Source organism: Cygnus atratus, chromosome 2 (genome assembly GCF_013377495.2).
Source record: "Cygnus atratus isolate AKBS03 ecotype Queensland, Australia chromosome 2, CAtr_DNAZoo_HiC_assembly, whole genome shotgun sequence".
Lineage (NCBI taxonomy): Eukaryota > Metazoa > Chordata > Aves > Anseriformes > Anatidae > Cygnus > Cygnus atratus.
In genome coordinates, this window is record NC_066363.1 from 75,514,776 (window position 1) to 75,528,894 (window position 14,119).

The following is a 14,119-nucleotide window of genomic DNA, read 5'->3' on the forward strand; positions in this document are numbered from 1 at the left end:
TCAGAAAAAGATTACTTTTTCCTACTTGTTTCCTCCAAGCAAGGTAGCATATGTATTTCACAGATAAATGTCATTGTTTCCTTATTTCTGCATTTATTCTATCTACTTAAGTATGTCATTTTTGACAATGTGCATGCCTTGTCTAGAAATTCAAAATTGTTTGTATATTTGACATGCACATGTAGCTAGTGCTTCCATGTGAGAATATAAAAAAAAAAAAATGGAGCAGGCACTACCCTTTTCCTGCGACAACTATATCAGCAAAATGGAATAAGGGTAGCAACAGTTTCAGTGCTCAGCCTGTTTGGTTGTTTGTTTCTGGATGGTCCATGATCTACCCTTCTCCCTTGCCTTCCTGATTTGATGTTAAAATGATATCTAATTCCAGCAATTCTTCTGCACCTTCTCATCCAAAGTATGATATAAAAGGATCCTTTCATTAGTTATCAACTCAGCCATTAAAATGGATGATCTTTGAGCAGTTACAGCAGAACCATTATATAGATATCACAGAATCACAGAATTGTAGGGGTTGGAAGGGACCTCAAGAGATCATCGGGTCCAGCCCCCCTGCCAAAGCAGGTTCCCTAGAGCAGGTTGCCCAAGTAGGTGTCCAGACAGGCCTTAAATATCTCCAGAGAAGGGGACTCCACAACCTCCCTCGGCAGCCTGTTCCAGTGCTCCATCACCCTCACTGTGAAGAATTTCTTTCGCATGGTGGTGCAGAACTTCCTGTGATCCATTTTGTGGCCATTGCCCCTTACCCTGTTCCGACAAACCACTGAAAAGAGGTTGGCCAAATCCCACTGTCTCCCACACTTAAGATACTTGTAAACATTAAGATCCCCTCTCAGTCTTCTCTTCTCGAGGCAGAACAGACCCAGGTCTCTCAGCCTTTCATCACAGGGGAGATGCTCCAGGCCCCATATCATCTTTGTGGCCTTCCACTGGACTCTTTCCAGGAGATCCCTGTCTTTCTTTGTACCGGGGAGCCCAGAACTGGACACGGTACTCCAGGTGAGGCCTGACCAGGGCAGAGTAGAGGGGGAGGATCACCTCCCTTGACCTGCTGGCCACGTTCCTTTTAATGCACGCCAGGATCCCATTGGCCTTCTTGGCCACCAGGGCACACTGCTGGCTCATGGCCAACCTGTCATCCACTAGGACCCCCAGGTCCTTCTCCGCACAGCTCCTCTCCAGCAGGTCATGCCCCAGCCTGTACTGATACATGCAGTTCTTCCTTCCCAGGTGCAGGATTCGATGCTTGCTCTTGTTAAACCTCATTTGGTTACTTCCTGCCCAGCTCTCCAGCCTGTCCAGGTCTCGCTGCATGGCAGCACAGCCTTCTGGCGTGTCGACCACTCCTCCCAGCTTTGTATCATAGGCATACTTGCTGAAGGTGGACACTTTTCCCTCATCAAGGTTGTTGATGAAGATGTTGAACAGGACTGGCCCCAGCACCGACCCCTGGGGAACACCGCTAGTCACAGGTCTCCAGCTGGACTCTGTGCCACTTATCACCACCCTCTGAGCTCGGCCAGTCAGCCAGTTCTCAACCCACCTTACTGTCCACTTGTCTATCCCACACTTTCTCAGCTTTGTTAGCAGGATGTTGTGGGAGACAGTATCAAAAGCCTTGCTAAAGTCAAGGTAGATAACAAAGATGATAGAGAGTGGTTCGGCAATCACCTCCACTAACTCCATCAGCACACGTGGATGCATCCCATTGGGACCCATGGATTTGCGTGCGTTGATCCCACTCAGACGCTCCAGAACCACTCCCTCGTCAACCAGGGGGGAGATCTCCACTTCCCAGACTCTTTCTCCTCCCTCCAGGGTCCAGGAGTCCTGGGGGGGTAGTCTTTGAAGCAAAGACCAAAGCAAAGAAGGCATTCAGTATCTCCGCCTTCTCAGCGTCCCCCATTACCAGGACACCCCCTCGTTCAGTAGGGGACCCAAGATTGATTTCTTTCAATCAGGGCAGCTGGATCCTGAAAAGTTGTGAAAAACTCATATCCAAAACCCCATACCTTAATTTTAGGTATGGTAAAGCCGGCAAATTCTCCAAATTAGTTGCATGATAGAAGGAAGGAGGCTGTGGTCATAATGAGTGCTGTCTGGTACATCTTTGACTCTACCATCTCTCTTCAGAATTCACAGCATCTTTTTTTTTCATAGCTGAGTTTGCGTGCACTCAAGAAAAAAAGCATAAATATTTGCAGTGTGTATGAACAGCCCTAATGGGCAAAGTTTGAGAGTTCATGCGTGCAAAATGTATGTACACCTACAACAGGATTGACTACTGCTACATGTTGAAGAACCAGCATTACGTCAGTGAGAGTATTATTCCGCCGTTAGTGACCATTTCCTCAAGTTGGAGCAGCCTATAGATTTTGTTAAAAAGTTGTTTGTTACATTTTTATTTTATTTTATTTTTTAAAATTTGAGATGTTCCTGAAAAAAAGATTTGGCAGTGTTCTCAGTGTTACTTTCCCAAACACCAGGCTTTTATTGTCGAGCTACTGCAGTTTGATTTACTAGTATGATTCATTTATTGTTTCTGCGTCCATGGCATTTCTAATAAACAGTCCTTCAATGAGTTGGTAGATCTCATGACAATATCACATTGAAATCAGTTAGAATTAATTCATTAATTAAAGAATCTATCCTAATTTGATTTATTTTCAACAATTGTCAGTGATAGTGTCTGCTGCCAGCTAATTTTGATTATTAAAACAAAACAAAACAAAAAACCACAACAGGTAATGGAGAGCTGAGTAGAATTGCATTGCTTAAGGCTTGCAGCTGATCTTAAAACTAATAATATGAGTGTGTTGCCATTAGTTCTGACATGATGTTCAGATTGCATTTCCTTGATTTAAAAAAAAAAAAAAGGCATCAGGGATTTTACTATAGACTGATACTCATTATGCAGGTGATAGCAGTGGTTCTTTTGAATTAAGTATTCACATTCTGCATTGGGATTTATATAATGTGTTTTTTTTATTATATATGGACATATGTACCATTCAGCAGGCTCAAGACTGTCATGTCAGGAACAAATCCCCAGATAGCTAGAAAAAATACGGTTTTGATTAAGCAGAATAAAATATTCAAATCCCAAATCCTATGTCTAAATACTTTTAACGTTTACGATTCTGAACAGCCTTACATTTTCCTTTGCCAATTAGTAGTTTTTTTGTTTTTAGAAAAGCCTGTTCCCCTTCTTTCCTTCCCTTTATGATACTGTTTTCTCCAATCAAAGAGTTAGGATGTTTAATTATTCAAGAACAAAAATACATGCTCCAGACATATATGGAATTACAAACTCTCCGGAATAATATACATGCAGGGATGACTTCTGCTTATGATAAATTAGTGTAGTTTTGGAATGGCTTAATAAGAGTAAATTATATTCAGATAGGAAGCAGCAGAATTTTTAGTAGCATTTCTCCCTCCCCTGCTACCTATCAACCCTCAAAGAAAACAAAAGACATGAATAATTTTGTAGGAAGAGGGTTCTGTTTATCCAGTAACATTTTTACATTGCATAAACATTACCTTTTAGGTGTTTGTATATAATTACTTGGTATCTGCTAGCACCACTGTAGATGCAAACACCATTATTCACAGCTTACTGTTTTTAAAGAAAATTCCTGGAAACTGAACAGTCTCATTTGATTTTGCTATGACTATGCAGATTGAAATCACTTTTAAAAAGTAATGCCAGCAAACCAAAAAGGAATATAAAAGAATATATCAGTTGTAGCTCTTCTACAATGAAGAAAATTCAACTGAAATTTTATTACCACCTGTATTTATGAACACCTTTGTATGATATAATTTTTGCTTTATGAAACTCATGCACAGAGGTTTCAGTTACTCAGTAGACTAGCTCCTGCATACTCTCTTTTGAAACATTCCCAAATTTAACAACATTGAAGACCCATTTTACTTAATCTGACTCTCAAGGCAAATAGTGTGCTCTTTTTCTACTAATGTACATTTTATGCTCTTCTTTATGTGTCTACTATGAATTTGGAAGTTGGTTCTGAAATTAATTTCAGTTTTCTGAAAAGATTTATAATCATATATTTTGGCTTTTATGAAAATTATGTTAAATGCAGTGTTCTGGCTACTACCCACAGATTTTGCTTCCTAAATGATCTCACCTGTATTTACAGTTGACTTTGAGTTTTGTCTCACACAGAGTGAAGGACCACTTGATTTTATGTTCAGGATCAAAATAATTCTTGAAATAATGATAATAAAATCAGATAAAATATCTTGATTGTAGTATAACTGGCTGTGATGATCTGATGACTAGAACATACAATTGCCATGAAGTCTTAGGGGAGAACCATATCTTAAAATATTTCAAATAACTCATAGTGAATGCCAGGTTTGAATGCTGTTTCCTACATTTAAAGTTGATGTCATGCTATATTAGAATGACATGAAGTTTAATCAAACCCTAAAAGCAGTATCTGTCTACCCATTACAGGGTGAGTACTTTTAAATGACTAATCTGAGAGAAATTTCCTTTTCACATTACTGGAAATTTGGATTTTATAAAGAGTTTTTTTACAATCTTTTTATGCTGTTCAGATACTTTTATGTGCATATATGTATGTATGCCTGCATGCACCCTAAATCATGCATGTGATTGATTTTGATGGCATCATTCTTTTTGTATAAATATTTACTTTGATGTGGGAATGTCATGGTTTAGATCTGGCAAATATTTGCTAAAAGAGAAACTAGGATATGAAACAATATCAACATATGTACAGTTTTCATGTACATGAAATTTCCTGTACTTGATTACTAAAAAATCCCATCTATCCAAACTGGCTATTTCCAATAGACAACCTTTAACTCATCTCCAAATGACTGAGAAGATGCAGGTATTGGATTGATAAAAATACTATACCTGCACTAATATTATTCTTCCTTTTGGTTTGACAGAACATAAATAGCATTCCCTGGTTTTCAGGACTGACCACCACAGTAGATGCAGTAGATCTTAATGGATCAGATGCACCTTTGGGCTGTGTGCTAACTTGATACGTGATATCGTGGTACAGTATTCAGAAACATAATAGTAAAGTAGTTCACCTTTATCATTGAACAGAAGGCAGTGAAATAGCTTATGTTTCAGTTAGGAATTGCTACAGTAGACTCTAATTTGTGACTGATTCTAAATGGAATCATTCATTTATGATAATGCATAAAACATTTCCATTTAATTTTTGTTTTCTTTTGTAGATTATAAGTGACATTTTACATATGTTTATATATACATTTAGAGAGAGTAGTTGACACCTAATACCATTTTAAGTTTGGAGATTTTTTTTTAACGCACTATATTTAACAAAAATTTATACGTCAAAGTTGTTCTTTCCATACTGGCTAAATTTAGCTATTTCTTAAGAAAACATTGTAGATATGTAGAAGTGTAAGCTTCCGATATCAGGTAAAACCCAGAGCCTGATTAAGCTTCTGAAAAAAACCTTTGATACTGGACATTGTAAGTTACCTTGCCTATCTGTAAGATAAAGATTTTTTTTCCCTTTCATATGCAGTTTCAATTCTCACTCTCATCTAAATCAAATGTGTACATAAAATGCAGTTTTATTTCACTCATTTTGATCTGTTATCTCATCATATTTATTTGCATGTGAAGGAGAAAGTTTGCCCTTTGTTGATTTCAGATTGCATCAATTGAGACTTTGAGACTTTTTATCTAATTTTCAGCAACCCTTTGTATCATATATGAACCTATGCTGTTTACACTGTAATAACGATCAGTTTAATTAATTAATATTTTTAACACAAATTCTGCTCTGATGATGCACAAGACAGAAGCATGATCTTGTATTTGCTTTTTCAGCTTTATTTTCTCTTTTTATCATCATGTTCTCCTACTTGCTCTACATTGCCATTTTGTTGGTTTCCTTCTGTTTCCCAGGAAGCAAAACCGCAATACCAAATTTAACACAGAAAAGATACTCATGAAGCACATTATTACACTGAATTTCAGAAAGGAAGTGAAGATATGAAGAGCTGTGGACAACAAAGTATTTTTCCTGCACTAACAATGCAAAGTGACTGAGATAAACACAGCTCCCAAACTTCATATGAAAGTAGAAAAACAGTGATTGTAATATGAATAAGGTGGACACATTGGTGAATAGTATTATTTTTTTTCCCAGTTGGAGAATATTTAAGCTTTGCAAGAAACAAAAGTACACATGCCCTGAGATTATACCTTTTACCTGTTTCTTGGGAGACCGGTGCAGAAAAATCCGTCCCTTTTGTAGCAGTATCATCGGGTGACAAAAATTGGAGCTGAAGATATAAAGAACCTTATAAGTCATAAACTGTTTTCATGTCCTTTCTAAGGATAACCAGGTGAAAGACTGCTTTAGAGACTTAGTCTTGAGAAAAGTCCTTGCCATTAGCCCAATGACACATTAGAGAACATCAGGTAGAAACTCTGGTAAATATTACAGTGAAGACTACATTTTCTGACTGTGCTCACCATCATTGGTGGGTATTGTTTTTATGGAGAGGACAGGTTAACTGGAGGAAAACTCAGTTTCCCTTTCCCTTCCTCCTTGAAAATAAGGGATTAATTCTGGAATTTAAAATTTGGGCTTACTACATTTGCTACATTTTGGGATCTTAATTTGAATTTTCATGTTAGGACCTAATGCCTGTCATGGTCAGAGCAGTTATGTCTGCATCTCAGCTCCCTGGAAACTACTAACCACTACTTTTACACTAGTCATTGCGTGCCTCTTAAGACTAGTTCACTAGTTCATGCATTGCTCCATAGGGCCATCTCTATCATCTAATTTCATGTGTTCTCTCAGAGCTGGATTTGTTCTCCCATAACCAATGCAATTTTATGTTACCAGCTTGAAGATCTAGCATTTGTAGTATATGATTATATTCTTCATCATATTCCTGCTACTATCAGTATTCATCTTTTTATGCTTTTGTTTGTTTGTTTGTTTGTTTTATGTTTTTGTTTTATTTTCTTGCATGTAATTTTCCAAAAGCATAGCTTTGGATTTATGGTAGAAAGAAAACTACTTGGTTTAATATTCTCTTTAATGTGTGAACTATAACTGTCTCTCTATAAGTAGTTTTTATCTCAGTACTTTTCCTTAGATCTCTCAAAAATAACAATGAAGGAAAGTTTTGTGAAGTTTTGCTTTGCTTATCTAAGATGAGAAGATCTTGCACTATTTAAATGTTTCTAATTTTCAATTTTAATCTGTCACTTCTTTGTAATTTTTATCTGTTGCATTTAAGCTATCCCTTCATGTGCATGTAGCTCTGTAAAGACACTAATTAGGTGAAACATGTCTAGCCATAAATCTCTTGTCATGTTTGTGGGGAGAAAAAAGTGAATGAAAAATCTTCTGTCTCAATTGACCAGTAGTTTGAATACATAATCTATTTACTCACATAACTGTACAGTTTCAAAGAAGCTCAGTTGTCTCAAATTTTTGTAAAGATGCTGATCTGATTGTTGACTTGAGCAATTCTAGGAGGTTTCAATATTACTCCTGAGAGAGATCCAGCAGTTGCCACTCCTCTCTCTCTGAATCAAAATTGTAGTAGTATACTGTTCAAGTGAGGAAAGGGGAAATAAACCTTTCATCACAGCGAAGATTTAAAAGTCCTAGTATGCAACTAGGTTTATGCAATTGCAACCTGGTATAAATCCAGAATGTGGAAAGGAAGTGAATACTAATATAATTGTTTGAAATTTTGAGAAGATCTCTTATGGCATACTAGCACATGTAGCTCAATCAAGTATTATCTGTAGAGCAATTACCACGCCAGAGCCATTAAAATAAATCTTCAAATTAAGACTTCTAGTTTCAACAGAAAAGTGAAATCTTTCAAGGATTGCAAAGTGACAGTTACCTTTGTGTGCCTTTACAAGGGATCTTTTATTTGGAGAAAGGGAAGGGTTATAAAATACACACACACACACATATATATGTATTATATACAGTAAGGATTTTAAACAAATTAAGATATGCTACAGCAGTTATTGAATCAGAAAAAAAATAAAAATGAGAGGAACAGTTGAAGATAGGTACTGTTGAACACAGAGCACAAAGAATTGACTAATGGTGTAGGGTATTTTTTAAAGCAGTCATTGCTGATCTGAGATCCTAGAAGTGGATTATGGTGTGAAAAAGATAAGGAACAGCTATTTTAAAGAGATTATGAATGAGGTCTTCACACTGATGTATGGATGATGAATGTATGTGAATTTGGTCTGTGTTCTCTTCCCTGAGACTTTATCTCTGGAGGAAGACTAACACCTTTCTACCAGTAATAACAGTTGTTTTCTTACAACCTGCATTTTTATTTTCTATAAACACTGCCCCCCTCCTTTTCTCACCCCCCCCCCCCCCCCCCAATTTTATGGCCTATGAAGTGACAATGTTGCCAAACAGGGAAAATAATGACCTAAATATCTGACAGTTTCATTTTAGGCAAATGCAGCAGAATTTGAATAGGGGCAAGCCAGTGGTATTATCTATAACAATCCTCCCTTCCCTCTTTTTTTTTTTTTCCATCTCTAATCCCGTTATGAAAATTATTTTATTCTTGAATCTTCAATTTTGGTATGCTTGTTATGTCCATGATTATGTGAATTTATCCATGAAAATTCCACGTAGAATTGTCTAGGGTTGAAATACATCTACTTTATTATAGTCTGCATCATCTTGAAATAATTAAAAGACTACCAAATGCTCTCATTTTAGCTTAACTAGTTTCAAAGCTGATTATAACTTTAACAGAAATTTAACCAGTGCTTGGAGCTTGTAGAATACATTATCTGGAAAGAAGTTATTTTATTCATCTTAAATTTTACGTAGTTTATCCCTTCTGTCAGCTCTCCATCCTACACAGTTTTCTGATCACTGGTCAGGTAAAACAAACATATTCTATGAATTCGATTAAGAAGTTTGTACAGAATCCAGACCTGAAATGCTTAAGAATATCTGATACAGTATATCTTTCCAGAGGAGAAATCTACTGCTTTGTGGGTGTATGTACTTCTGTCATTGATTTACAGATGACAGGAAATACACTTTTTTTTTTTTTTAATTATTATTATTCCCCAGTGGAGCAAAGAAATTGTAAAAGGAGGAGAATGGATCTTTCAAGAAGCTAAGACCTCAAGCATAAAGGGCTTTCAAAATGCCCTGAACATGGCATTGTGTTTGAGGAACTAGTGCAAACAGTTTTCTAGGGAACAAAAAATGCTTGGTAATGATTTCTAAACCAGATATACCATCTTTTCCTTTGTATAATGTGACATTTGGATAATATGAACAAAAATGGACTTGTGGAAGATGCATGAGAGAAGCTCTGAGACAGGAAAGCTGTAGTGAAGAAAAGGAGTAAAATTGAATATTGGGCAAGACTGGGAGTTGGGATGAAGTTCCTTTGTTTTCCTACATACGTGTCATACTACTTGATCAGGGAATTAAAACAGTAAAGCAAAACCTAAACCACGTTACAATTAGCCTATTGAAAGTACAAGAAAGTAGCCTTTTCTAAACTTTGCCAAACTTGCTTGTGGTGCAAAAGGATCATTGTTGCCATGGCATAATCATAAAATAAGGCAGAGTCTTGTTATGCAAACCAAAAGTCAGTTCAAAGTCCTTTTCCATTGTCTTGTTTGGATTGTTTTATTCTGTGTCATGGTCACCCAAGTAAAGCTGCTGCAGGCTTACACGTGGGATAAAGTTCTTTCCAGTTTTCTGCTAAGCAGGCAAATACAAAAAGCTCACTGCTGCATCTAGCACTTCATGCCACTCCTGGTGCCTCAGAAGTGTGACTGCAAGGAATGTCTGTGGAAAGTTTATAAACTTACCTTTTTCTCCCAATACACATATTCCCACATATGAAATAACATAACTCAATGGACCAATGGGAGGAAGCAAGTGTAATTTCTTCTTTTATTTTATAGCACTGATTATTCATCAGTACTATTCTCTGTTACCCCTTATAAGCACTAAAATTTTGTTAACCACTATAAAGTTATTTAGCCTATCAGTGCTTTTCTGTGATTTTCATATATCAAAGATGTTAATCTCTGTCAGTAGATCCTTATGTACTTTATTAATTATACTTTAGCAGATTTCATTAGAGTTGAATTTTCATCTTTATCATTACTGGTGCGTCTATGGCAAACGTAATACAGAAAAAGCATTTCAAAGAAGCCATCATATATTAGAGATAAGTGGCAATGGAGGCTATACATTTCTTTGTGTTCTATAAAAAAATAATTACTTTATACATGTTATTAATGCTTTCTAGTCTCTCTTATAAATCTTTGTCTAGAACATAAGTAAGATATTTGACCATAAATTGAGAGGAAGGCTCATTGTGTGTAGCACATCGCATACGTATAAAAAACAACTCAATAGTAAATTAGTTAGACATTAATAATCACAAGGATATAGCTCCCAATTAAATTTTCATAAGAAAAAAAAAAATCACCTTTTTTGAATTCTTACTTCATTTCATTAATGTCAATGCTCTGTTTTGATTATCTTTTCACAATATTTTACTTCATTTATTATTATTTATTAGAGCAAGGTGGTATTTCACATGAGGTAGTCTATGTTAAAACAATTTGAAAAGGTGAAATTTAAAAGCTTGAACATTTTATTCAAATGTTCATTAAATTGAAATTGAAATGGTTGGCTTTCCAACTAAATGGAAAAAGAAAAATAAAACCAACCCTCTTGACAGTAATTTAAAGTGAAGCTCAACATTTCAGTTAAGTTCCCATCAGTTGTTATCATTGTGTCCTGAGCTGTTAATAGTCGTATGTGGTTGAATATTAAATTTGATTTCTGATATGCAGTGGATTTTCTCCTTTTCTGTGTGTGTTTTTGTTTGTTATCGTTTGTACATTGCTGTAATCTTTCCAATCTTGTCTTTTGCTTTTTATAAATTATACACTTATCTGATCTGTATGAATAAGATTGATGAATATGAAGGCAAAGAAGAGCATGCAATTTAAGAAATATTTTTCTGAATTTTTGAAATTTATAATTGGTTATCATTAACAACAAATTTATATTTTTCATTTTAAATATATGTGTGCATTTTCCTATAAATTGAACTTAATTACATTTACCAATCATCTATTAACCTATTTTAAAAAATGTAAATAGTACAAAATTTATACAAATATATATATTTTTAAAAGCATGAGAAATTGTACAATAGAAATACCTGAGAAAACGTAAGCAGATTTCTATACAAAGAGGCAGGGATGAGAAATCATTCCAATAGGCTTAAAAGGGGTGGCAATATTAACATACATGTTTAATTTACTTAGCTTATTCTTACAGCATCTGTCAAAACTTACAAATTTGAAAGCATTCGTCTAGAGAGAACTATGTATCTATGTAATTGCCTGTCAGGCTGAGTAATTTGTTTAATGGCCAGGGCTAGAAGAATATCAATGAATTGTCGTGAAGAATCTCTTACATGTAACAAAATGCAAAATGTTTGGGGCCAGACATCATCTCAAAACCAATTTGACTTTGTAACATCTACAAAAAGTAACACCAATCATTGACACCTGAAATTCAAGTTCTGAAATTGTATCTGCCTTGATCAAATATTTCCAGATGAGCAGAATAAAAGATCATCTGTGAGATTAGAGGGGGAAAAAAAATCACCACCACCACCACCAAAAACCTGTTCTTTTCCTGTCTGTTTTTATCTTCATTATCTGCACTGCTGGTTCTTCTGACTCTTGTAGTAGGAGAAGAGTGAGCTCCTCGAGGACTGGTTCCATTTCCAATGCAGGATCAAGTCTGGCCCCAGAACATGTGTTCAGTCCTTTGTCAGCTTGATTGCAGACATGTTACACATAACTGGCAGGTGCCAGGGAGGGAAAGCAAGAACTCCCTTCTCAGATGTTCTGGCAGGGATCTTAGGGTAGGCTGTCTCTGCTGGCATATTCTCTTACTGCAGAAACTGCAACTTTTGTGATTATTGAGGAGGAGGAAAAAAAATCAAAGAGGAGAGATTTTTTTCATGTCTGATCCTGTAATAAAATGAAGAAGCACTAATGCACAAATATATATATATATATATTGCTCCTAATATATCACTTGTGATACATGCTGTTGAAAATTTGACTTCATATGCTACTAAAGCAACAGCACAGTTAAAAACAAAAGCAAACAAACAAATATATGGCTAGTGAGGTTTTGCTCATTTCAAAATGTTGATCATAATATTTCTCAGAAATATTCTGAGCGAAAGAGAACATTACATTTCTTCTTAAAGATATTTTTCTCTGTTCTCCTAAGTTTCTTCTGCTGTATAGAAGGCTTGTTTGCCACGAACTGGGTTATGCAATTACCAATGTGTGGCAAATTGACAACACTCAGGCATTTTCCATTGGCATGTAATCCTGGCTGTGTGAATTTCTTTTCACAGTCTGTGTCAAAGAGTCTCTCTTTGTTTGACTGTGGACTGAGGAGAAAAAGATCTGAGTTTAGTAGGAAGTTCAGAAAAGGCGTGAAATTTTTTTTTAGCAGAAGTAATATTACATGGAAGTGGTTGTGCAGAAAGCAGTTAGGATTAGGTAAAAGGGATGGGGAACTGATGTGAGTAAGAGGTGTTGAAGACAGTTGTAAGAGGAGGCTTAGGGGCTTGCGGAGGCCTGGCTCACCAGAAAGAAGAGAGGAGGATTTTAGTATGTAAGAAAATGATGGGAGGGATGGAGGGAGAGGGTTGGGATCAAGAATAGGGACAACTGTCAGTCAAGTTCTTCTGTATATGTTCCTTCCTCTTGGGAGCTGAGTAACGGGGGATTTTGTTCCTCTGGGGGAAGAGGAAGGTTGATGCTTGTGCTTTTTTCTCTGTGAGAAAGCCTTAGGTTCTGTTCCACCAGGACAGGCTGCAAAGATCATCTTTCTCTCTTATGTTGGGATGGGATGTTTTGGATGTATGAGCTAGGTTTTTTTGGCACTCATGTGATCCAGCATTTAGGAAAATCCTTCTGTTTTAAGTTAATAGCAGTTATGCTAGAGAGTCCTATAGTGTGGACCTTGGCTTATGAAAACTCATTTTAGTATATTTAATGTGATTATACACAAGGGAAAAAACTGGATAACCCCTCACCTATGATGAACTTGCAAATCTCCAAATCAAAACTCGACAAACCGTAATTAATTCATCTGCCATTTGATGCAAGAAGTCATAGCATACTAAAACTATCTGGGGAACTGGCAGACCAAACCCTCCGGCAACTAACTGCTGCTGCACAGGAACAGCGAAAGGTCATCCAGCTGCATAACTTATTGCTGGTTTTGAGACAGTTCGGTTGCCTGAACTTGGTATTGTAGGGAAGGTAGAATAACATCTTACAAATTAAGGCTCTCATTGTCAAGTTTTCTGCACAGGATGAATTTGCTAGTTCTTGAAAAATATTTGGGGCATATCATATATATCATCTTTAAAAAAAATAAAATCATTTAATTTTTTTAATAGTTTTTAACTTTGTATGTTAATTTGTGTGTTGCTGAGAAGAATACAGTTGTTGAGAAGAATACGCTTTTATTTTATCGTATTGTTATACAGTTGGAGTATAGATAGTAACACAAATTTATAAATGTAGTATGTTTGGGGGAGGGATGCTTATCTTTTAATATAGTAGCTCTAATATTCAATGGCTCACCTAGAAAATTCTGAAAGATCCTTGAAGCTTGAGCAAGTTAGAAAAGGAATAATTGTATAAAAAGGTAGAGGACTACAATTTGCACTTGCTGAGCTGACGTTCTACTTAAAAATCTCTTATAATCAGTTCCTTTATGTCTCTGTTAGCTGTTATCTGAATACTGACAAGATGTTAGCCTTGTATTAAATGGATTAAGTAGATGAATGCAGATCCCTTGCTCTTGCAACTAGCATTGCATAACAAGGACAAACACAAGCTGAAAGTGCGAAATATATTGATCACATAATCTTTAGTGGCTTTACTAACTTCCTAGGGTAAGACTTTTAATGTTTTCAATAGTGGCATGAGAAAATTTTACTAAAATTG